Source organism: Hemitrygon akajei, chromosome 3 (genome assembly GCF_048418815.1).
Source record: "Hemitrygon akajei chromosome 3, sHemAka1.3, whole genome shotgun sequence".
NCBI classification, from domain to species: Eukaryota; Metazoa; Chordata; class Chondrichthyes; order Myliobatiformes; family Dasyatidae; genus Hemitrygon; species Hemitrygon akajei.
In genome coordinates this window covers 153,710,034-153,736,168 of record NC_133126.1, presented here as the reverse complement: position 1 = coordinate 153,736,168, position 26,135 = coordinate 153,710,034, and the positions used below count along the sequence as shown (strand labels likewise).

General features: G+C 36.8%; 1 protein-coding gene across 6 annotated transcripts in view; it reads right to left on the bottom strand.

Annotated features, from left to right (window-relative positions):
* Positions 1–26,135, bottom strand: part of LOC140725527 (inactive N-acetylated-alpha-linked acidic dipeptidase-like protein 2) — a 965,400-nt gene that overhangs the window by 724,980 nt on the left and 214,285 nt on the right. Inside the window, exon 1 of one of the 6 annotated variants that reach the window (XM_073041100.1) lies at positions 20,638–20,757. The exons of the other annotated variants lie outside the window; for them this stretch is intronic. The gene's annotated coding sequence lies outside the window, so the exon portion shown is untranslated. Of the gene's footprint in view, positions 1–20,637; positions 20,758–26,135 lie in introns of those variants that run through there. 6 annotated transcript variants of the gene reach the window in all.

The following is a 26,135-nucleotide window of genomic DNA, read 5'->3' as shown; positions in this document are numbered from 1 at the left end:
GTAATTATGCCACAATGATTGATCCTTCAGTGAGGTTTTCATCAAAAGTTGCTAGTTGCAGTTCTTGACCCACTTACACCTTCTTGGAAGAACAAACTAATTTTCCATAATCCTACTTTAAAAAGCTGTTCATACAATGCAGTTTTGGACACAAAAGTTGCTGAATAGGGAAATAATATCTTACTATTTTATTTGCAAAGAAAATTTAAAGCTTTGGGCAAATGTAAAAAATACATCACCATTTTTAATTTCTCTTCACTTCAGCAGCTCCTGACCTCTGTTCAATAAATCCACTGGCATCATGGCTTCCGAAGATCTTTCCCTCCAAAGCCTTCTTCACACTGAGGACACCCTCTTTCATAACATGTGGCACTAAAATTCTGCTAAGTGCAGTAGCTTAGAACAGATGAGCCAACTCAGAACCAGATTTCAAGAGATGCTGTGCACAAGAATTGTACAATACCACAATTTGTCATTTTTTTTTACCCATCTTATCCCTTTTTCTAGCATTACAATCAAGCCAGGGGACAAACCACAGTTAAGAGTGTAAAATGGCAAAATGATGAAGCTACAACACTGGACTACATGCATTTTAAATAGCAAATCTGCATGAAATAGACAGAGCTAAACAACCTCACAACAAAGAGATCTACTCTTGTCATACTCTGTCCTTGATTATTATCAAAATGATGGCAGATATCGTCCAACGTGTTATTAGGCAGCACTTATTCACCAATAACTTGCTCACTGATGCCTAATTTGGATTTTGCCAGCATCCCACAACACTAGAACTTATACTAATATGACATCAGAGAACTCTGATTAAACATAAGCAGCGGGCATCAAAGGAAAATCAATCCATTGTTACGGTTAAATTTTCTATGCGTAAAAATAAATGTGATTATTGCACATCGATCAGCCCACTCTGAGGATATTATTTTAGGATATTTTCAGACTGTGTCCTAGCCCTAACCATTTTCAGCTGCTTCACCAATGAAATTTGTCCCAGCATAAAGTCAAAAGTGGGGATATTCACTAAGAATTGCAAAACAATTTATTCTATTCATAAATCCACAACTAATGAAACAGTCCATGCCTGCATGGAGCAAACCTTGACAACTTTCAGGTGCAAATTGATTGACAAAAGGCCTTCGCATTACCAAATTCCAAGCAATCATCATCTCAATTCACAGTCTTCCATCTAGCTTCTACCTATCATATTCAATGTTATTGTCATCACAGAGTCACCATCATTATTTCCCAGAGACTCAGCTGGATTACACACATAAAAAACTGTGGCTGCAAGAAGCAAGTCAGAATTTGGGTATCCTATAGTAACGTAAATCCCAAAGCATCTACAATACAGTTAGCCCTCGTTATCCACGGATTCCGTATGCACGGATTCAACCAACCGCGGATCGGGAAAACCTGGAAGTTCTCTCTCCAGCACTCATTGCTTGAGCATGTACAGACTATTTTTCTTGTCATTATTCCCTAAACAATACAATATAACAACTATTTACATAACATTTACATTGTATTAGGTATTATAAGTAATCTAGAAATGACTTAAAAGTACAGGCAGTCCCCGGTTTATGAATGAGTTCCGTTCCTGCGTCCGTCTTTAAGTCAGATTTGAAGTTGGAACAGGTACATCTGGTATTATTTAGCGTCAGTTAGTCAAACGCTTTTCTTAGTATATAGCACATATTTTACCTTTCTATGCATATAAAACACTTAAGAAACATACGTATTTCAAAAATTTAACCACTGAGTTGCTTAGTAATAATTGTAGCTTTCATCGGGGCAAGGCCTTTCATATGCTCCATTAAAATTGTTCCGATCGTTGACCGATTGTAGCCTAATGTTTTTCCAATGACCGACGGTGTTTCATCTCTTTCCGATCGCTTTATTACTTCTACCTTATTTTCAATCGTGATCGTGTTTATTTTCGTGAACAGAAACACTTCAGATTCACAGCTTCGACGCCAGGTCCTAATGTCCACCGCACGGAGACACGTTAAATACAGTCAGGGGTTCCGCTGGGTCCTAAAGACCACCGGACAGATACATGTTAAATAAGGGACTTGAGCATCCGTGAATTTTGGCATCCGCGGCGGGTCCTGGAACCAATCCCCCGCAGATAAGGAGGACCGACTGTATTAGGTATTATAAGTAATCTAGAGATGATTTAAAGTATATGGGAAGATGTGCGTGGATTATCCTGCATCGGGATCGAAAAAAATCAGAAGTTCTCTTACTAAGTAAGTCGGAACAGGTACATCCGGTATTATTTAGCGTCAGTTAGTCAAACATTTGTCTTAGTATATAGTATGTATTTTACCTTTCTATGCATATAAAACACTTAAGAACATATGATTCAACGCCGGGCTCAGGAACAGAAGTTCTCGGGACTCTGGACAGATCGCTCTCCAGTGCGCTTTCCACCGTGCCGGGTTAATGTGAGGATCAAAAACCCGAAACCCCAAAACCCAATAATTAAACCACTGCGTTGCTTAGTAATAATTGTAGCTTCCATCGGGGCAGGGCCTTTCTCACTTTATCCTTTAAAATTGTTCCGATCGTTGACCGACGTAGCCTAATGCTTTTCCAATGACCGATGGCGTTTCACCTCTTTCCGATCGCTTTATTATTTCCATTTTATTTTCAATCGTGATCGTGATTATTTTCGTGAATAAAACACTGCGCATTCAGAGCTCTGGCACCAGGTCCTAATGTCCACCACACTGAGACAAATTATAAGGTCTGGGGTTCCGCTGGGTCCTAAGATCCACCGGATTGAGACAGGTTGCGTAAGGGACTTGAGCATCCACAAATTTTGGTATCCACGAGGGGTCCCGGAACCAATCCCCCACAGATAAGGAGGGCCGACTGTACATAGTTCTACCCGCCTGAATGACAGCAGCTCTAGTAACCTTTAAAAAGATTCATCATGTGTCAAAGCCTGCTTAATTCATGCTCCATCTATTCCCTCTAACACCAACACACAATGACCACAGTTTGTGGTATTATAAAAAGCATATTGTACATAGTAAAACAGAGATGAGGAGAATTTTTTTTAGCCAGAGGGTCGTGGATTTATGGAATTCGTTGCCACATAAAGCTGTGGAGGCCCAATCATTGAAGGTTTTTAAGGAGGAGATTGACAGGTATCTGATTAGTCAGGGTATTAAAGGATATGGGGAAAAAAGCCGAAAATTGGAACTAGACGGGAGAATAAGTTTAGCTCATGGTGGAGTGGCTGAGCAGACTCGATGGACCGAATGGCCTACTTCTGCTCCTTTGTCTTGTGATCTTGTGACTCAGTATATATTACTTTTTTCTTTATCAACATCTGGTTTAAGTCCTGGAAGTCAATAGCAGTGCTAAAGTACTTACATCAGAAGAAATATATCATTGTGCAGGGGTAGTTCACCACCACCACCATCTCAAGGGCAGTTAGGAATGGGCAATAAATACTAGCCTTACACATGACAGCCTGTTGCTAAAAACAAGAATAAAAGTACACACATCTCTTTGCCTACTCGTATTCTGCTCAGACTTAGCCATTCACCATGGATTTTGTCCTTCACTGTTCTCCATCGTATCCGAAAGCCATTCACAAAACTATATCGTAGCATTTGCTGAGAGGTTAGGGTTATTCTTCCCCATTCCCATAAATTAGTTTTCTACTTCTGAAGCTGCTCCTCCATCTATTGTGACCCAGCTCAGTGGAACTGACTTCAATATTGCAATAGACACAGTAATGCTTATGTGAGGCAAGAAAAATATACTTATTTAGGGCATGTAGCACAGATTCTGGTAATATTACATTTTGGCCATATATTAAATTTCAGATTATAAGCACTTGAGCAGCAGCAGAAAATCATTGCGGTGAATTAACTCGCATTCCAAGGATTTTATGTAAACCAATATACATGACTTGTCAAGTGATTAATTCAAAAGGACACATAAACTAAGAGTTGTTTGATAGCCATAGTTAACATGTTCAAATAAAGCTTAACTATTAATAATAGAAAATATATTACAGAGTATTGAAAGTTTACAGTAAATACTGAATTCTTCCATAGTAAAACACAAACTGTTCAATTAGCAGTTCATAACAGTAGATATACTCACACTGAAAATGTATAATTATCCCCTGGCTAATTATCACAACGTTTTGATAAAACACCCTTGTCAGAGCCTCCAATAAGTTTAATAAACAGTATACATGCTTCTGTAGCCTCTAATTAGTTGTTAATAGGAATTCAGAATTTCAATCAGTGTACTAATAGCTTAACTGATCTATAAATAATTTGTCAATGTGAAAATGTCTGCCTGTGTGGGACAGGAATACTGAATCATAAAGGTTAGAGTAAATTCATAAGACAAATATCCATGAATGTATTTTAGGATTTCATTCATCATAATCCAAATTGCAGACCTTTAATTCTGCAGATACAATGGAAATGCAAGTTACATTCACTAAAATGGTACATGCTCCAAATTTCATGGTAGACTTATCCTCATCCCAATAGATTCCACCAACTGAAAATCACTTCATTTTTTACCTTCCAGCTATTGCTTATCTGCACTTTGAAGACTTCCTTCCCTTCCCTTCCTGTATATCAATTCAATTTCTGTTATTTGAACAGTTGAAATGACAGAGCATAAAATGAGAATAAAATTCATGACAATTAAGCGTTTTATAGCATTGCTGCCTCTTTACTTTTATCTTCTCCACAACAAACCCAGGAAAATGTTTGACCCAATGTTTTTGCCATTAGGTAGTGACTACTTCTGGGTTGTGATTCAAAGAATACCAGTGCTTCGTAAACTGCTTGTCCAAGTCCTTCCTTTATAAACTCAGAGAACTCTCCATAGATGCTGCTGGCCTCGAATTCCTTCAGCATTTTGCATGTGGTGCTTTGGATTTCCAGCATCTACAGATTTTCTCATGACAGTAAAATGTTAGTCTGTTCTTATCCACTATTCACATTTGGCTTTCTTGCAGGATTCACTAAAAAATGAGTCAGAAGTACTAGTTTCAATGTATTTCTTTTAGTGAACATTGCCACCTTGCCTAAAATACTACTGCCAACTTCATGAAATCGGGTGGTTGCTCACACCAGTTTGAGCATTGGACACTATATCTGATTTAGGTTAACTGCCAGAGTGAAGGATTAAAAACAAGGTGAGTATGTGGGTAAATCCAGGAAGGGGAAAGAAAAAGTAAATCAAAAAGAAATCAAGAGAAATCAAGATGGAAAGAAAACAAAACTGTCAAAATTAAGCATATAAAACAGACACAGCATTTGAAACAAATTGGGAATTTTGCAAGTATTAACAACAATAGAGGAATCTGTTGCTTCGTTATAACAAAAATATAAATCTCCTTTGGACAGTGCTAAGAATATTTCTTACTAATATTTCAAGTTGGAGAAATAAGGATAGTATTGCAGTAGTAATAAAATGAGTTAAATAAAATTCTCTATCAGCATTTTAATAAAGTTGAATCGAAAGTGCCAATGCAATCATCCAACAGAAATCTTGAATGCAAAAGGCCGTATACACAAGTAAATAAGCATTCTAGACAGGACTAGGGAGAAGAACAGAGTCCAATCTACTTGAAAATTCTGAGATATTACCAAGCAGCAACGTGAAAGGAATGGGAAGTTTATTATGCTCCAAGGCTTGCTGGGCAGTCAGAAGGGACAATGGAGAAATTGGCCGTGTTCATGTAAGAAAGTAACACCAGATGCCACAATAGCTCTTGTAAAAATGGTAGAACAGGTGCTCATTGTGACTACAGCTTCTCCCGAAGTGTACTTAACCTTGGAATGGCATGGAAACAAAGTAGAAAAACCAGGTATCTGTAATAATTTGAAGAAATATCGTGGGCTCAAACAAAAGAAAAATGGCACCACTGGTCCACCAAAAGGGAGACAGTCAACTGGCTTCAAACAATAAAATATACAAACTTCTTCCAGGCATGAAGTTGGATGCAATGTTGACATTTGCCCTGGCTGGGATCTCTATTAGCAGGCTTCATTCTCACACTATGTGGCAAGTCAAGATAGAGATGAGAAGAAATGACTTCACCACAATGGTGGTATATCTTTGAAATTCATTACCCTGGCTGAGGAGGCTCAGTTGCTAAATACATTTAAGACAGTGATCAACAGATTTTTAGATGTTAAGAGGAATTAAGAATATGGGTTAAGTGCTGTAAAAGGCAAGCCATCATATTAATAACCAGTACAGCAGGCACAAGAAAACAAATAGCCTTTTCCATTTTCTAGTCTTATTTTTGGAACTTTGGCAGAAAAGACAGAAAGCTAAAGCTAATTGGCATGGATATGGAAAAGAGAAAGTAATGTACACATGAATGGATCGAGCAAGAAACATTCTTGTAATAAAATGATCATTACTGTGCTTCAAAATACCTTGTATCAAACTCTTTCAAGATCATTACTGCACTGAATAAGTGATAGCAGAGATACAAAACATTACAGAGGCAGAATTTCATCTAACATCAAAACATTCCACAGCTTAAGATACACAAATTAGGATAGACTGCTCACTTTATTAATGAAATTCCCTATGTCAATTAAAAGGGTGAACCATCAAACTAGCTTGTGCTTTTCTGGAAAAGAGCAAAGCAACCAATCTTTACCACCAGCTCCTTGATGGTTGAATGATTACAGGCAAAAATAAAAGGCAGAGATACGGCAAACATATTTTGGAATATAGATCACAAATGTGTTTCCTTCAAAGTAATTTGAGCTTTTTTTTGTAGATTGGATTTTTGCAAAAGTCATTCAAATTGTAAACAGATTAATGGCACAGAATATTTTTTGACTACATCTAAGTTCCTACATACTCCATTGTCCTGCCATTTAAGTCCATGAATGTGCAGATCCTCTGCGAAAGTATCCTAACTAAAACTGACCAAATCCTCACTGGTGAAACCCTTTCAGATGAAAACCTGATCATCATGTGATCAGGACCAGAAAATTTTGAAAGTGCTTACAGATGACTATTTCACTATCCATGTTTATAGATGCATCCAACATTCGGAAAGATCTTTTAAAAATCAGAATGTATTAAAATATTAATCATATCAAAAATAACTTACAGATAACTTAAACAGATAAAATATACAACTAAATTTAATTAAAACTTATTTTGGACTCCTTTAGCCATTTTTCATACAGTCATATTGCACTTCAACCCATCATATTCATGCTGTCTTCCCCATTGATACTAATCCTATTAACCCACATTAGATTCGTATCCTTCTATGTCTTGCCTATTAAAGTGCTTGCCTAAGTGTAGTCACTGCATTTGTTTGCTACGTTACTGGCAGCATGTTCCAGATAACAACTAATCTTTACTAAAACCTATTCCTTACATCCCCTGTAAATTCTTTCATCTTACGTTAAACTTGTTTAGGATAGCACCACCATGGGAAAAAAACACTTTAATTACCTACCTTATCTATTCTCAGAGACAAAGCCCACTCTTCAGCCTCCTTCACTCCAGGGAAAACAAGCTCAGCTTATCCAGCATCTCCCCATAACCAAAGTCCTCCAATCTGAACAACATCCCAATGAATCTTCTTTGCATTCTCATTGGTGCTATCATATCCTCTACTGAATAGAGTTGCTTCTCCTGAACTGGGCCAAATTAGTGCAGGTTCTGTGGCCTCAAAAAATTAAAGACAAATTGCAGGAAGTCTAGGCCCTGCCAACTCTTTGAGAAGTCCAATGGGAGAAAAAAAATGCCAAAACTCAGATAAACTCCATTCAGGAAGTTTAGTAGCTCAGAGTTCTTACCAACTTGGGTGAGGACTATAATGTTCCACAACTGAGATTGTCTGCTGTGATACATATCCACACCTTTTATTTTTTGCTAACCTTGCTTTCTAAACACAGCATCTGCCACTTGAAAGATCACAAACAGATGTAAGTAACCTTCCAACTAACAGTTTCCTTAGTTTCTGGCCATAAACAGAAGTCAGTCTTTAGTTCTTAGAATGTAAATAGAAAGCAGTAATCAGCTTGAAGTTTAAACACAACTTTGTAAACAAGCTCAGTAGATAGAGCAGATTATTATTTAAATGGTGAAAGATTGCAGCATGCTGTTGTGCAGAGGGACTTGGAAGTGCTTGTGCATGAATCGCAAAAAGTTGGCTTGCAGGTACAACAAGAAAGCAAATGGAATGTTGGCCTTCATTGCTAGAGGGATTGAATTCAAGAGCAGGGAGGTCATGCTGCAACTACACAGGGTACTGGTGAGGCTGCACCTGGAGTACTGTGTGCAGTTCTGGTCTCCATACTTGAGGAAGGATATACTGGCTTTGGAGGCAGTGCAGAGGAGGTTAAGCAGATTGATTCCAGGGATGAAGGGGTTAACCTATGAGGGGAGATTGAGTCGCCTGGGACTATACGCTCTGGAGTTCAGAAGAATGAAAGGGCATCTTACAGAAACATACCAAATTTTGAAAGGGATAGATAAGATAGAAGCAGGAAAGTTATTTTCAATGGTAGGTGAGACTAGAACTGGGGACATTGCCTCAAGATTCAGAGGAGAAGATTTAGGACGGAGAGGAGGAGAAACTGTTTTTTCCCAGAGAGTGGTGAATCTGTGGAATTCTCTGCCCAGGGAAGCAGTTGAGGCTTCTTCACTAAATATATTAAGAAACAGTTAGATAGGTTTTTATATAGTAAGGGAATTAAGGGTTATGGGGAAAAGGCAGGTAGATGGAGCTGAGTTTATGGACAGATCGGTTATGATCTTATTCAATGATGGGGCAGGCTCGGTGGGCCGGATGGCCTACTCTTGCTCCTATTTCTTATGTTCTTATAGAAGATACCCTGTCTGTGGCAAACAGATGCCATTGACTCCACCTGCTTTATTATTGCTCAAGAGTAGAGTATAAGACAAGGGGCTGTTTCAAACAGTCAGGCTGACTCTTAAGTTGCTTAGTCCAAGGAAGCTTGCAGATCAGATGGATAATGTAATTTAGCATACCAATAACAGATGTGTTTATAACTTAAGAGTTTTATGTTAGGTTTGTACCATTAATTGTGAACTATGAACATAAAGCTGAGGTCTGTGTCTCTGAAAATAATGTTAGACCTTTTGTGTTATAAACATATCTAAGGAAATATCATGTGAAGTCACTTAAATGGGTTAAATGGGTATAAATGTAAATGGCATTTCAGGCTTATTAGGAATGGGTAACAAACATAAAGAAACAAGGGGGAATGAGAATCCATTCCTCAGCTTCGGTTTTTGTATTTTGATATGTATTTTTAGTCATTAGTAATTGTACCTATGTTGTGGAGATCCTTGATCATTTGTGTTTGTGATATTTTGTGTTTTCAAAATGCTTTATGTCTAAGAAATTCTTTGTGCTTTGAGAAATGCTTTGTGCCTTAGAAATGGTTTGTAATTTGGTAATGTTTTATAATGTTTCAAGATTCATGGCAATGATTCAATGATTCAATATGGAAATCTTCTGAGTTTGAAATGTGTTTTAAGGTAGTTGATTGGATTTAAACGTGTATCACTGTAAATAAAAGAACAGTGGTTTTAAACTACTTTATTAGCTGGAAATATCTTCTCTTTGGTCGGGAGAGCAGACCCATCAGTTGAACAGGGGGTACAGGCAGCTAAAGTCACAGTGGAGAATAAACAAAGTAAATTAGTCTTTGAAGATTGGGTAGTTACAGTATCATCTCCCTTTAATGACAGTACCTTTGGTTATTTCTGTACAATAGGACTTAAAGTCTTTGAGTTTAGAACTTCGTGGTCAGCAAACCCAATACCATCACATAGCTTGAATAATTCCTGTGGAATGTAAAAATAAATTGTTCACAATAATAAAAAAAATCTTGAGTGAAAGAATACTGAAGGTATAAATACATTCATTCAAATTGAAAGGATGAGATCTACAGCATTCCATAAGGATCTTTACTGGGAACTTAACTCTTCATTTATTAATAACCTGGAAAACTCAACAAAGAATCATAGACACGTGTGCTTGGTAAACAGTGAAAGAGAAGTATTGTATACAATTACAAAGAGACAGTGACAGTTGTGTGAGTGGTAAATGTGTGATGGATGGATTTCAACCCTAGAAAATGTAAGGTCATTGATTTAGAACCAAAGGAGAATTTAACTATACATTATCTAACTGATGAATATTTTTAAGAGTGGAAAGCAAATGTACATTGATGGCAAAAATAGATTCATCATGTTCAAATTAATCCAACTAATCTAAGCCATGTTTTATAAATAGAAAGGTACACTATAAAGTTATGAAAAACTGTGGAGCTCAACAAACCTCTCATTAGTCTATATTTAGAATACTATGTTGATAATCTTGGGTAAAGTATCTTAAATAATTTTGACCAACATGTTCCTAAGGCTCTAGGAAATGTATTGTAAACAGAACTTACATACATTTCTTATTGTAATTTATAGTTTTATTATTATTATGCATTACAATGTATTGCTGCCACAAATCAACAGCATATACCAGTGATATTAAACAATGATTCTGGTTCTGTGCCTTTCTCAAAATACAAAAAAACTGCTGATTTATTTTTAGATCTGTAGGGTTTTCAATAGGAATGACCAAGCAGAAATCTGTGTCAAGTGGATATTATCTTTTATTAAATTTAAATTATATTGGGATGTACAACTCAATCTGAATTAATCCAAGTTACAAGTTAGCAGTATTCACACACAAATTGCTGGAGGAACTCAGCAGGCCAGGCAGCATCTATGGAAAATAGTACAGTCAACGTCTCAGCCTGTCGTTGTGTTCAAACTGCAGTGATTTTTGTCACTGATAGTTGGCGAGAAATAAAGAGTAAGACAATTTGGAATTGTTTTGGTAACTGCGGTTTCAAGCATTCAGGCTTGGAGATTCCAGAAAAGGCCAGGAGTGAAAATGAAATTATTTCATTACTTCAACAAATTAGGAACTATGAAGAATTTAAAGGCATCAACAATCACCTTGAATGTTACAATGAAATGAAAATTTGGAGGATAAAATCATTGAAAGCATTGTATGAAGGCAATGCACTATCTGCAATAGGTGTTTGCACTGAATTTGTTCATTTACAGTCAATCAAGAGAACACGCAACGTGTTGGTTGTCCATCATATCCAATGCTGACAATGAAACCTGTGTGCGAGATTTTTTATAGGGGAAAAGCCATTGCACTGGAACAGTTCCATTCTCTCCTCCTTGTAAGTCCCAGTCCATTGTTACAAGCAGGTCTTCCTTGGATGTAGTGGATGACCATGACTTCTTCTGTGCCTTATCATGCCCTTCGCTCTCCATAAAGTGTTACAGAACTGCCTTCTTGGCTGTTGGACCTCACTGTTGATCTCCAGTCCACTGGAGCTGACTTCACATGCTGACAAGCATGTCCTTATTTCACAAGGGTATGAGACCCACTGGCTAACCTCACCTGGTTCAGCCCGCCTGAAAGTACAGTGTACTAGGGGGTGGCTGCTGTTGCATGCAAACAGGTACCTGGAGCCACAGCTGAGAGCTGAATGTCCAGTGGGGATCAGAGATGAGTGAGTTGTCCCAGAATGGACACAAGTCCCTTCACCAAAGTTGTTATCCCCTCCCTTGACACGCTGTACATGGCAGCATACACTGGATGAATTCCTCCGTTGATAACCATAAGGAACTAATACACAGTTTATAGTACTGTAGTAGTAGTGGTAGTGTTCTAATTTGTTCTGTAATTCATTTAAATACATAATCAGTTTCTTAATTAAATGGTAACTTGTCTATTTTATACCTTTTTAACTATTTCCATAAAACTTAAGCTAATTCAGGCAGCCACTTAATTGGACCAAAACGTACTGTTCCTAATATGTCCTAATTAACACAAATCCACAGAATATTATAAGTTATAGACTTCAAAATTCATGAATACTGGTTGCTAATTTGATGAAAATGTTCAGGGAAGCAGGAAATAATATCAACAGAAATGGAAAAGCCTGCTTAAGTACAGCCGTTTATTCAGGAACTGGAATGCAAAGGAAACCATTAATTAGAAAAAAATATTTGAAATAAATCCTTTTATTTAAGAAATCTAATTTACAATTGTATTCCATAATGCAGTGAACCAGAAAGTTGTAAACTGATGTAAATTATGTGCATAAATCTTCCAGATCAAAATAGCTTCCTACTGAAATTAAAAATTGTATTCTTCATAAAATGTAAAAGTGCAGCAATTTATCCTTTATGGATGACTAATCTTCCATAATATCAAATCTCCCTACAGCACTGTGCACACATATATGTGTCACCTAAATATCACAGAATAATTTCACAGATTCAATTATCACTGGTTCTGGTTTCAAAGTACAATTTAAGATATTGTTAATTTACAAATTGCTAATGTTCAGTTCACATAATTTATATTTCTGAAATTGTAGTTTGCAAAAATTTTAAATGAGTGTTTTCTATATCTGATTGCAAATCAAAAAATGTTAGGACAGTATCAAAAAGAACAAATTGGGAAACTAAGTAACTTCAATTACCATGTTCAGAAACCATGTCCCAACCATGGAAGATTCAGCAACATAAATTTACAGAAAACCATTTGGTTAAGACAAACACATACTCCTGTGGGATAAGCCTAACTGACCAAAGCTGGCAAATATCTATAATCCTGAATTCACATTCAAACATCCACAACAAACTAAACTACTGTCAACACACCATGGCGAAGAAAGTTCACCGGCACCTCTACTTTCTCAGGAGGCTAAAGAAATTTGGTATGTCTTCTCCTGACCTTCACCAGTTTTTATAGATGCACCACAGAAAGCATCCTATCTGAATACATTGCGGTTTGGAATGGCAACCGCTCTGCCCAACACCACAGGAAACTAGAGAGAGTTGTTGACACAGATCAGCACATCCTGGAAATCAGTCTCTCCTCCACAGACTTCCCACAGGTTCAGTGAAATAGACAACATAATCAAAGACCCCATATGCCCCAGCCATTCTCTATTCTCTTCCCTCCCATCAGGCAGAAGAATCAAAAGCTTAAAAGCACGTACACCAGGCTTAAGAAGAGCTTCTTTCCTGCTGTTACAAGATTATTGACTGGTCACTTAGTTGAATTAGATGAATGCTTGATCTCACAATCCATCTCTTCAAGGCCTTGCACCTTGTGGCTTGCCTACGCAGTACTTTCACTGTAACGGTAACATTTTATTCTGTACTGTTATTCTTTCCCTTGCACCACCTCAACACACCAGTGTAATGAAATGATCAGTTTCAGGTTTATCATCACTGACATATATAGTGAAATAAGTTGTTCGGTGGCAACAGAATGTGCAAGACATAAAATTACCATATGTTACAATGAATTAATTAATAACTAGTGCAGGAGGAATAATGAAGCTGTTTTTGTAGACCATTCAGAAATCCAATGGTAGAGAAGAAGCTGCTCCTAAAATGTTGAGTGTGGGTCTTCAGGCTCCTGTACCTCCTCTTTGATGGTAATGAGAAGAGAGCATGAGAGTGGAGCTGGCTAAAGTTCATTGGAAGGAGACAGAGCAGAAATGGCAAGAATTTCTGGGAGCAATTTGAAAGATGCAGGATCGGTTCATTCTAAAATAAACACAGCATTCTGAAGTGAGTCTGAGGCCATCATGGCGAACAAGGGAAGTCAAAAGCAGAATTAAAACAGAAGAGCATTTATACAGTATAGCAAAAATCAGTGGAAAGCTAAAGGTTTGGGAAGCTTTTAAAAACCAATAGAAGGCAAATGAAAAAGCAAATAAGAAGAGAAAAGATGAAATATGATGGTAAACTAGCCACTAATATAAAAGAGAATAACGTAAGATTTTTTCAGATACATAAAGAGTAAAAGAGATGCAAGAATGGACATCAGATACACAAGAGGTAGTAAAGGAGAAACAAAGAAATGGCTGAAAATCTGAATAAGTATTTTGGAAAACATGAGTAACATGCTAGAAACTTGAGACTGGCAGGGGACAGAAGTGAGTGTCGTTGCTATTACCAGGGAGAAGCTGTAAGATCTGAAGGTAAATAAGTCAACTGGACTAGATGGACTACACACAAAGGTTCTGAAAGAGGTAGCTTAAGAGATTGTAGAGGCATTAGTAAATTCATTCAAGATTAGTAAATTCTGGAATGGTACATGGAAAGGATGTTTTCCAAAGTAGGAAAGTCCACAACCGAAGGGCACAGCCTCAGAATAGAAGACTATCTCTTCGGCAGAGATGAGGAGGAATTTCTTCAGGTAGATGGTAGTGAATTTGTGGAATTCACTGCCACAGACAACTATGGAGGCCAAGCCATTGGGTATATTTAAAGCACAGGTTGATAGGTTCTTGATTGGTAAAAGTACTAAAGGTTACAAGGAGAAAACAGGAAAATGGGGCTGAGAGGGAAAATAAATCAACCATGATTGAATGGCGGAGCAAACTCGATGGGCTGAATGGCCTAATTTTTTTCTCCTATGTCTTATGGTCAACATTGACATGACATTTTGTTCTTGTAGGGTTACATGAAATAGGGCACAACACCCTCATTGCTGGGTTCCTTCATTTTAGTGGTGCATACAAATGATTGTCACTCTCATGTAAGGACCACAGCACAGAGCCAGGCCAGTGAGTTATGTTTCAAGTTGAGACCATTTTGTTTTTCAAACAAAAGGAGAGGACATTTTAAATAGAATGTAAAAAAGAGGCTTGGACAGAACAAAGTAAACAGAAAGGACACGACTCCAAGCAGCAAGAACTGTAACTGGGAATCAGGTTTAATTTAATTTGTAGAAGAATTATAAGAATATGAGTGAAAGTTATTTCACTTGTGCGAGTTTGCAACTTGTTCCTTGAAATGATATGAAGGCAGAAACCTGCACCACTTTGAAAAGTGTTCTGGTTGAGCAACTACAGGGCTATGGGACATGGTAAATAAATTGAAGTCCACACTGAACGGCTTGCTCCCTAGCAGTATGTTTCTGTGATTTAATGAGGAAAATGATCAAGAGAAGGTAAAGGAAAGTAAGTGGAAAGAAGGAAGAGAAAAGTCTGGTTGGTGCACTAGATTTGTAAATAGGAAAGAAGTGGAATAAAGCAGTACAAAGGGCTATTAGTAGATTCTGAAGTAGCCTTTCAGAACTTTTGAGTGAATTTCCTCTTCAGCTAGACAGGAAAATTCAGGAAACTATCACATTTATTAATCTGTTATTAGCTCGTTAGAGTCACAGCCTCAACTGAATTCCATTTTATTGTGAATTTAAACTTCTTACTGATTTTCTTTAAGGAGCTCAACATTCTCTTTTCAAAGAATTGGATTTGTAATTAAAAACAGATATAAAACACATTATTGTGTCGTTTGTTCCTATGAATGCACTTTCTTCTATCTTTTTCCATTTAAACTCTTCTTTTCCTCCATGAGTAATTCCAAATGTGAACTAATTATTACCTCCTTAAGAACAATAATGCAATTTGTGTTCACAATACCTTCTGGAGGTACAATATTGTTGGCTGAGAAACTACTGTAAGTTATATGAATTATGACAAATTGTCTGATTCCAATATTCTAACTTGTGCATGCCAATTACAGTACACATCATATATAGTGCCTATAAAAAGTATTTACCCCCACTTGGAAGTTTTCATGTTTTATTGTTTTACAACAATAAATCACCGTGGTTTTAATTTGGCTTTTTTTGACACTGATCCACAGAAAAACTCTTCTGTGTCAAAGTGAAAACAGATCTCTGCAAAGTGATCTAAATTAATTACAAACATAAAACACAAAATAATATGACACATCAAATTATCACTGATGCAGCCAATTATTTTCAGAAGTCACATAATTAGTTAAATGGAGATCACCTGTGTGTAATCAAGGTGTTTCAATTGATTGTCGTAAAATCTGCTGGTGAGTCAGTATCCTGCCAAAAACTACACCATGAAGCCAAAAGAACACTCCAAACAACTCTACAAAAAGTTTATTAAAAAGCACAAGTCAGGAGATGGTTACAATAAAATTTCCAAGACACTGAATATTCCTTGGAGTACAGTTAAGTCAATCATGAAGAAATGGAAAGAATATGGCACAGCTGTAAGTCTGCCTAGAGCAGGCCAGCCTCAAAAACTGAGTGATCGTGCAAGAAGGGGACTGGTGGGGAGGCCACCAAGAGACCTATGACAACTCCAAAGGAGTTACAAGCTTCAGTAGCTGAGATGGGAGACTGTGCATACAACAACTGCTGCTTGGGTGCTTCACCAGTCAACAGCCACTATTGGGGGAAAAAAAAAAAAAATCTTGGCTTGAGTTTGCCAGAAGTCACATGGGAGAGTTTGAAGTCAGCTGGAAGAAGGTTTTATGGTCTGATGAAACCAAAATTGAGCTTTTTGGCCATCAGACTGAACGCTATCTTTGGCATAAGCCAAACACCGCACATCATCAAAAACACACCATCCCTACTGTGAAGCATGGTGGTAGCTTGGTAGCTGCATCATGCTGTGGGGATGCTTCACTGCAGCAGGCCCTGGAAGGCTTGTGAAAGTAGAGGGTAAAATTAATGCAGCAAAATACAGGGAAATCCTGGAGGAAAACTAGACTGCAAAAGAACTGCGACCTGACAGACAATTTGTTTTCTAGCAAGACAATGTCCCCAAGTTTAAAGACAAAGCTACACTGGAATGGCTTAAAAACAACAAAGTTAATGTCCTAGAGTGGCCAAGTCAGAGTCCAGACCTCAATCCAATTGAAAATTTGTGGTTAGACTTGAAAAATGCTGTTTGCTCAGAATCCCATGCAATCCAACAGAGCTTAAGCAGTTTTGTTAAGAAGAATGAGGAAAAATTGCAGCGTCCAGATGTGCAAAGCTGATGGAGACCTATCCATACAGACTCAAGGCTATAATTGTTGCCAAAGGTGCATCTACTAAATACTGACTTGAAGGGGGTGAATACTTATGCAATCAATCATTTTCTGTTTTATATTTGTAATTAATTTAGATCACTTGTAGAGAATTATTTTCACTTTGACACGAAAGAGTTCTTTTTCCTGATGATCGGTGTCAAAAAAGCTAAATTAAATCTACAGTGATTCAATGCTGTAAAACAATAAAATATTAAAACTGCCAAGTGGGGTGGGGTGGGTGAATACTTTTTATAGGCACTGTAAATTCAGAAAACTGAACAATCAAGAGATTGCACTGCAAAGCTCTCAGACACTTTAATAATCTCCCATTGTCTCATCTAAATCACTGTTCTATGCAGATAGAAAGTACTTCCAACAGAGAATAACAAATTTAAACTCAAAATTGTTGGTTCCAATTAATCCTTTCCTGCTATTTCAACACTGAAAAAGAATTCCATCTCTATAATTAAATTATTACAAATGATAATAACTTACTATATGGAACCAACATTATAAATGCTAAATTCTTAGTCAACTATTCAAAGGTAGCCCTCAGTAGAATGCTGAAAGCCTGAATCACTTTCCCAAAGTTAACAATTGTCCTTGTTGTAATCCAGACACACAATACAAATATAATTACCAAGATATCTGAACAGAGCATCAGTTTGACTATTCCCAAAATATTATTGAAACTATCATTTTTATCTGCCAATCTGACAGCAGAATCAATATTAACGTTTGATTCGGCAAGACAACTGAGTGTCTGCTGAATAGAAGAAAATGTTTGGTGATAAAATTGTTCTAGAGTTTCAACCTCTTTGTGTTACAAATTCTCCAAGTTGAATAAAGAAAATTCTTCTGTTTTATGCTTTTAAAACCACACATTTATTGCACAATAAGTAACGAAAAATGTCCAATAGGTTGTGTAAATCTAACCTTCCATAAACCCTACTGCCAGAACTGAAATAGAAGTGATTATACTGAATGAAAAGTAGCTATTTCTTTCTTCCAATAAAAACATAACACACATTGCGAAAAACGGTGCTGTGATTTTCTGAAAATAAATTTCTTTACAACTATAAATAACAATCACATTACATTTTCCCCTTGCATCCAGGACATGTAACAAACCTTCATCAAGGTACCAGAAGGAATAATTATTGATAACTATGCAGACTATAAAGCATGAAAAACCTCAGCAGAGATTGTTCTTTTTGTCAGCTAATTATTGCAGCAATCCATCAACATGGGACAATGCAATAAATCAAGCTACAATAAAAATAAACCAAATTTCAAAATGGAAGGAATTTATTAAGTATTTTGACCTAGTTAAAATGACTACAAGACATTTATTCTAATTTTCAAGTTTCTATCTAGTGTAATTAAATATATAACATAAATTAACTTATTCAACCGTACAATTATAAAAAGGTATTTTGTTTCTTTTGAAGTGATAATGAAATAATTTCAAAAACTTATTGCACCATTATCAGGACAATGTATATATTTACAAGGTGGTTTCAGAGCAAATCTTTTATTACTGTGAAGGAATTTCTTCTCTGCAACAGAGTAAGAAAAACATTAAAAATATTGCACATCGGTGGTCAAAAAGCTCATTATTAACACACTAGCTGGAAATGGGGAGAGCAAAATCCTTTCAAATTGCAATGCATTTCCAAGCTGATACACAGTGCCTACTAAGAGGTATGACTACTTTTTCATACATCCCATGCCAGAAGCTAACCATCCTTGTAAACATTTTTGCCTGTTCCATCTGCAGCATTCTGGCAGGACATGATGATATCCATTCAGCCCTCTTCTTACAGTGAGTGTCTGTAAGCTCCCTGAAAGAACCATGTCAAAAACACATTTCCAGCTCGAGCTGGCATATGCCAAATTATTAAGTTCATAGCCACTGTGACCTAGACAGCTGTGGCAAAGCAATGTTCAGCACGCTCTGAAGTTGAATTTATTATTGGAAATAAGGAACATTTCACTCCAGACATCGTCAGTGGCATCACGTACAGTTCCTAACTGAAGTTGTAATAAATGTATTTCTCCCATATGATTCTGGTTAGATAAAGTCACCCGGTAAAAAACATATCTCACTCTTCTCTCTTATTGTGGCCAGTGGTGCTATTCGTACCACTGGCCACAAGGGAGTAATACCTACTTCTGCACTCATTCTACAATCAACTGGCTACTGCAGGAATCTTTACAGTTAAGTTAAACTCCTTCTGCTTCTGACACATAAGTAATGGTGCAGTAACAATATTAACATAATTAAAGTGCCGGTTAATTCATCCTGTAACAGTACAGCACAGGGACAGGTCCTCGGCCCCAAAATGTATTGCTGAATTAATTAAATTAGTAAACAAATACCCAACTAAACTAATACCTTCTGTCTAATCTCTGTCCATTTGCTTACATTTCCTGCACAATTGTTGTTAGTGATATAGCACAGAGCAGGCTTTTCTGGGCCTTCAAACCACACTGCCCCAGCAACCCCCAACAGACCTGATTAACCCTAACCTAATCGCGGGACAATTTACAATGACCAGTTTGCCCACCCAGTACGTCTTTGGACTGTAGGAGGAAACCAGAGGATGCAGAGAAAACCCATGCATTCCACGGGGAGGATGTACAGAGGCTCCTCACACAACGGTGCCGGAATTGAACCCGGAACTCTGGACCACCTGAACTGTAACAGCATCACGCTGACCAATACACTACTGTGGCGCCTATTTACACGCCCATTTCAGAGTTTCTTGAATAGCTCTGTTGTATTCGCCTCCATCACCACCCCAGACAATACATTCCAGGTACCCACTAACCTCTGTGTAAAAAAACTTGTCCCACACATCTTCTTTGAACTCAATCCCTCTCACATTAAATACATGTACTCTGGTATTAGATATTGCAATTCTGTGTGCAGAAACAAACTATGATTTTACTAAAAAGAACAGTGAGATTTCACTTTACTTGCTTTTACAGATTCCATCAAAATTACCGTTCATCAGTGTTTTGTTTGCTGCAACATTTTTACATCAATCCTGAGAACTAGTGAAAAAAGAAGCAAACTAAGAAGAGTTGAATGTTACAAATGGAAAAGAAAAAAATCATTTCTTTGGAGCAAGAGCAGGGAACAGGAATTAATTGAAAAGCTCTTTGAAAGAGTATGCATGAACACAATAGGTTGAACACCTTTTGCTACTGTAGCAATCTCACTTCAAAAGAAACAAAATACCTTCTTGCAATTGTAAAGGAGATAGAATTATGATTACTATCTCCAAAATGCTCTCCCACTGAGAGATCTGACACATTTTCCAAAATCTGCCCTGCACTCCTTGTAGCTTAATGATATTCTGATGGTGTCTTCAACCCAAAACTGTTTTGTTTTCTACAGAAGCTCTTTGAGCTACTGAGTGTTTCCAGTATTTTCACTTTTATTTCTCGTATGAACACTTTTTAATAAGCAAACATGTCACCATGAATATGCAACTATCTGCCACATTATTGTCAAAACATAGTTACCGGTATTACTATTGGGGCCAGATGTTACTCAGATCACCAATTAAAACTTATTTTAAGCTATGCATTATTATTCATACTTATTGGGAATTTGTAACTGATTAAACTAATATGTAAACTAAAGAAACCAAAAATAAATCCACTTACTTTTGGTTTTAAACAGTTCAGATGAGAGAATTTTTTGTTTCAGTAGTTTAAATGTAATTAACAGCAAAATCTTTCCGGCAAACCATTTACATTCTCCTGTTTAGGATCAGATTGGCAGAGGTAGAAAGTCCAGCACTTCCACTGTTAATTTTCTCTCCTCCTCCCTCACAGCTATTTTAGAATCTCCAATACAAATAACATCAGTCTCCTTCACCTTTTCATTGCGCGATTAGGTTGTATATGTATGTGCTAATAATGAAGACCAATGTAAAATGCATTGACTTTTTCTTAAAACTTGTGAAATAAGAATTAAATGTGCACAGAAAATCAAGGAGAATTCAGAATTCAGCAAAGTTTAGCATTAGAAATATTGCACTGTGCAATTTTATGCAGTAGAATGTGAATGGAATGTATCATTATACATCACATTACTATTTTATCAAAGTCAAATTGTCTCAGGCATTAACTAACTGGGAAATTTAATAGAACCCATTACAAACTGAAACTAGGCCCTACTCCCTCTGAATAAAAAAAAACCTCTTTTGGAATCTCTTTTTCTTTAAATTCCACAAATCTGATTTTAAGTACATTTGCACACAAGCATTCATAAGAGGAAAGTTAAAGGACTAAGAGATGGAACATACTGGAACCTTGTACCAGGACATACGAAGCATATACAAGTTCCTGCTACCTGTCAATCATTAGAACAAAGCCAAGCTTTGCCCATGAGCTTTAAGATTTGGATTGTCTTGAATATATTTTTGCACTGGAATAGAAAAAGGAGGTAGGCAATAATTGAAGGAATAATTTTTGTGAAATCACATTTTCTCATATATATTTAGCAAAGTGATTGATAATGCTGAACAGGTAACCTCAATCATGTCACCAAAAGTAGAACTTGCTTTGATGTTTTAAGACTTTTTACAAATCACAAATCATAACTTTCCATAGCAGCATGTTTTTCTGAATTAAGGAGACTATACATATTTAACATTTGTTTACATTTTCTATACAAACAAAGGAATTAAGCTACATAGTAAATAAAAAGACCTTCAAAGAAATGGCATACTTTGAATAAATCCCTCTGAAGTGGTAAGCACAATTACAAACTTGTCAAAAGTGGACAGGTGGCCAAATAATTTGCAGTACAGGAAAACGACTTTGACAAACATGATTATATAGCATTGTGAAATTATATTGCTGGAATTTCTAAAGAAATTCAGACCACTAGGTACAGGAAATACATTCCAATACTCAATTATCAAGTCATCTCAAGGCATTGCAGAGACACCAAAACAATTATGTCAGTTTCTCCAACTATTTTCAGTTGCCTTGTCACTTTCTAATGCTTTGTGCTCCTCTGTTTTCATTTGCTTGCCCTCTCTCTGACAGGCTTCACAAAGATTTCCCTGCTTTTTACCTTTACCTTTATAATAAACTTCTCTCCATCTTTTTCTTAACTTTTCAATTTGCATTGTCATTGTACAGGTCCTATAAATTTTCTTTCACGTTACACTAAGTTAGAGAGCCATGGAAAAATTTGGATTAAGTTTTCGGAACCTTTTAATTAATTGGTTTTGTATGGGCTTCTGATTCAGATTGGTTGATGCTATTAACTATCTAAGCACAGGAAACACCAGCAATGTTTTACAAGGCAACTCCGTATATAAAATATGATGATACCAGATAAGGGATATTGAACAACAGTTACAGACAGGTATTGATTTTCTGAAAGGGTATTCTTCTAGTAGTTTTCTATGAATTTGAATTAAAATATTAAGAACTGTTAATGGTACTTCTTTGATTCCCTCTTGCAAGGCATTTCATATTTAGGGCGCATCTACTGCATACATGGATACAGTGTAAATGTGTTAACTAATGCCAATTCTGCACACTGAAGATCGTAAGGCTACCAAAGCGGTGGGTCTCGAGTCGATGAAACTCCTCAACCGATGTGTAACAGGAACATTAAGTTAATGAGATACTGTGGGCACTGTAGAATAACAAGGCATATTAATTAATGACTAATATAGATAAGCCCAGGTTCATTTTGGTTTTACAAATTCACTAGTGGCATGTTATAAAACAATGAAATGTAGGTTATATCACAAAATTGTAATGCACTCTGGGAACATAATTTCACATACTTCATTCCAAGGTCACACCAACCTGCTGAATGACACCCTAAGAATACAAACACTGCAATCTACAATGAGTAATGGTTTTCACAGATAGCAACTTGTTTGGCTTCATAATTAACTTATGAGGGAAGTTGAACTCCATACAACTGCAAATCAAATCTTGCAGTATCACATGCTATTGAGAACAAACACAAATTGCTCAAAAGGAAATCTTATTTCATCATTCAACTCAACACATCTGCCAGTACAAGCTGCTCAACCATAACACATGCTTTATAACAATCTCTTGGAAATTAATATTTCTATTCAGTACAATATGGCCAACCAAGCAGCGGTATGTGTTGTGCTATCTGTATGATAGAATAGACAATCCAATCAGCATGAGATACCCTTCCATCTACTTATTCCTTTAAAAAAAAACAAAGTGAACTCTAGCTGAAATTGCACATTTAATGCCCTTTCTTTCTTTGATTGATTGATTTATGTATTCATTTATTCAGCACAGTAACGGGCCATTCCAGCCCACAGGGCTGCGCTGTTCAAATGCACCTATGTTACCGATTAACCTACATCTTGGAACATGGGGGAAAACGGAAGCATCTGGAGGATATCCACGTGCTCAGCAAGAGAACATACAAACTCCTTACAGACAGCAGCGGATTTGAACCAGGTGTCGCTCCCACTATAATAATATTGTGCAACTATGCTGTCCCTGAATTGAGTTCAATTTCATCACATTACTCTTTTTCACTGTCCCCTCATTGCTAAATTCCCTCAGTGTTCCAAGTTTGGACCAAGACTGCATTGAGCTCTGGGTCTGAGTGGTCCTGGCATCAGCGGGGTATCAATGATTAGGTTATTGTTAAATACCGTTTGATAGGACTGTCAATGATGGTTTCTAACACTTTGTTGATGAGTGAAAGTGAACTGCCGGGAGGTAATTAGGCTCAATTGATTTGTTGTTTACAATAACAAGTATATTCTGCATTTGTCTCATTGTTGAGTAGATGCCAATGTTGTGACTGTACAAGTGCTTGCCTCGAGACACAGCTGGCCGTCCAGTCATGTAGCTTTTGCAGTATTCAATTCTTTCAGGAATTAATCAAATTAGTTAGAGACAAGCTTCTATAATGGTGGAGAGCTCAAGGAAGAAGCACCTGAGAAATTAATACAATCTCACTGAATTTTCAGCTCCTGCAACAAGTTCCAACACGTTGAAATATAATGCATTTGCAAAGCAACAGGAAAAGTATAGACAAGAGATGAAGCACACACAACAAAAAATGAGTGATTTAAATGTTTTGTCAAGGAAATTAATTGAAGATAATAACACCAGAAATTTTAAAGGGAATGTGACATATATATGAAAGAAAATGAATTGCTTAATGATAATAAAGATCTATGCATTCTGTTTTATTTCCCCACTCTGACACCTGATCATTCTTAGTCTCCACGTCTATTAAGTAAGTGCTTTCAAAGGCAGTAATTTAGCACTTGTTTTTTATTTAACTTAAACAGCAACAATTAAATTTGAAATACTTTTAGTGATAAGCTTTTGATAAGATACTTTAACTGCCACTCACTGCAGTGTAGAAATGTCACTTTTGTTGAATACATATTCTTTAAAATAAACAACTCCCTATTTATAAGTGAGCTCATCATGATCTATTTATAATGATTTTGTGATGATAAATCTTGAAGATTTCCTTGATATTCAGATGTTTTCTTAACTCTTTTCAACTTGCACTGGAAACAATGCGATTGGAACAAACGTAACTATCCTGAAAAACTGACATGAATCCCTCTAAACTGATTACAGTTGTCAAAGAAAATGAATATTCTTACCACGTACACATATAGAAGGAAGCTCCAAGAGTATTTGCATGATGTACCAGTCATTAAGGATGCCTAATGGACTGGGCCTCTTCTTGCAGGGAAGTTTTAGTGTACAGAAATAATGGGCTGTATCACACTCACATCTGACACCAGTTTCAATTACAGGACAAATGGTCAGCCATTAAAATTGAAAACAGTCCTGAAGCTCCACATACAAACTGCAAAAGGTGAAGTCCAGAGATTATTGATTTGGAAAATTGAATCAATTAGTTGGCTCTGCTGTGAACTCCACATAAAGTCCAGGGTGAAGCCAAACTATACTGGGACTCTCCAGCAAGGTATTATGAAAGGCAACTGTCACTCAGGTACTATGGCAGGTTAGGCCTGAAAGGATTTATACCCTATTGATTTCATAGAACAAATATTTTCAAAGCAAAGAGAAGATGCATTATTTTGTTCAATCTATTTAATTCTTTGATTTCATGAGTTTTAGTTCAATGCATTATTTTTACTTTTAAATCGTCTTAATGAACTTAAAATTGCTTACTTAATTTTTAAGTTTTAAATGCACAAAAACAATGACAATATTCACAGTTAGCAAAGTCAAAGGCTGTCAAAAGGTTTCAATAGCACCCAGTAACCATTATTATCACAATGGTGTAGACACCTTTAGATTCATTTAAGACAGAAGATCTGAAAGTCTCAATAATGTCCTTAATCAAACTTTGAATTCAGGAAAACACAGTAACATTTTCCACAACGACATCAGAGTTTATTTGTGAACAGGAGACCTCCCCTCATCTCAGTAGCTAGCCTTGACTAGATACTCAAGATCTACACCTCACTTTTGTCAGGCTTCAATTTTATTTTGCACTTCCTGTCCTATTGAACAATCTATCCATATTGTTTTGCAGTCTAAGGCCTTTCCCCTCACTATCAACCACACAGCCTCTATTTCTGTCAACTGCTTGTCCTTATTGAACTGCCTACCTTCAAAAGAAAAAACATTACCATGTAGAATTTTAAAAATGAAGAATCAGGGATAAAGGATTGTGGAACTCCATTATTAACACATTCTCGTCATAAAAAGCTCTCAATCATGGCCACCTGGCCCCTGCCACTCAGATAATTTTGGATCCAATTTGCCACTCTCCTATTTCTTCCAACAGTCTCTCAGTGGATTCTCGTCAGACACCTTGAAGAGACTGATGTAGACAACATCAAACGCATTGTAGCAACACACAAAGTGTTAGTTCAATTCAGAAGTCAGACATCAGCTATAAAAGGAAATGAAGAGTCAGCATTTACCATTTATAACTTAAACTTGAATCTATGATGGATGCTCAACAGTCGTGGCAGGGCTTGAAGACCATCTCTTCTTACAAAGGAAAATCAAGCAACATAAGCAACAACAGAGTTTCACTTCTAGAAGATCTCAATGCCTTTTACGCTTGCTTCAACTGTCAAAACGTGGTGGAACCATCACATCACACAGCCGTGATGATCCTGTAATTTCATTCT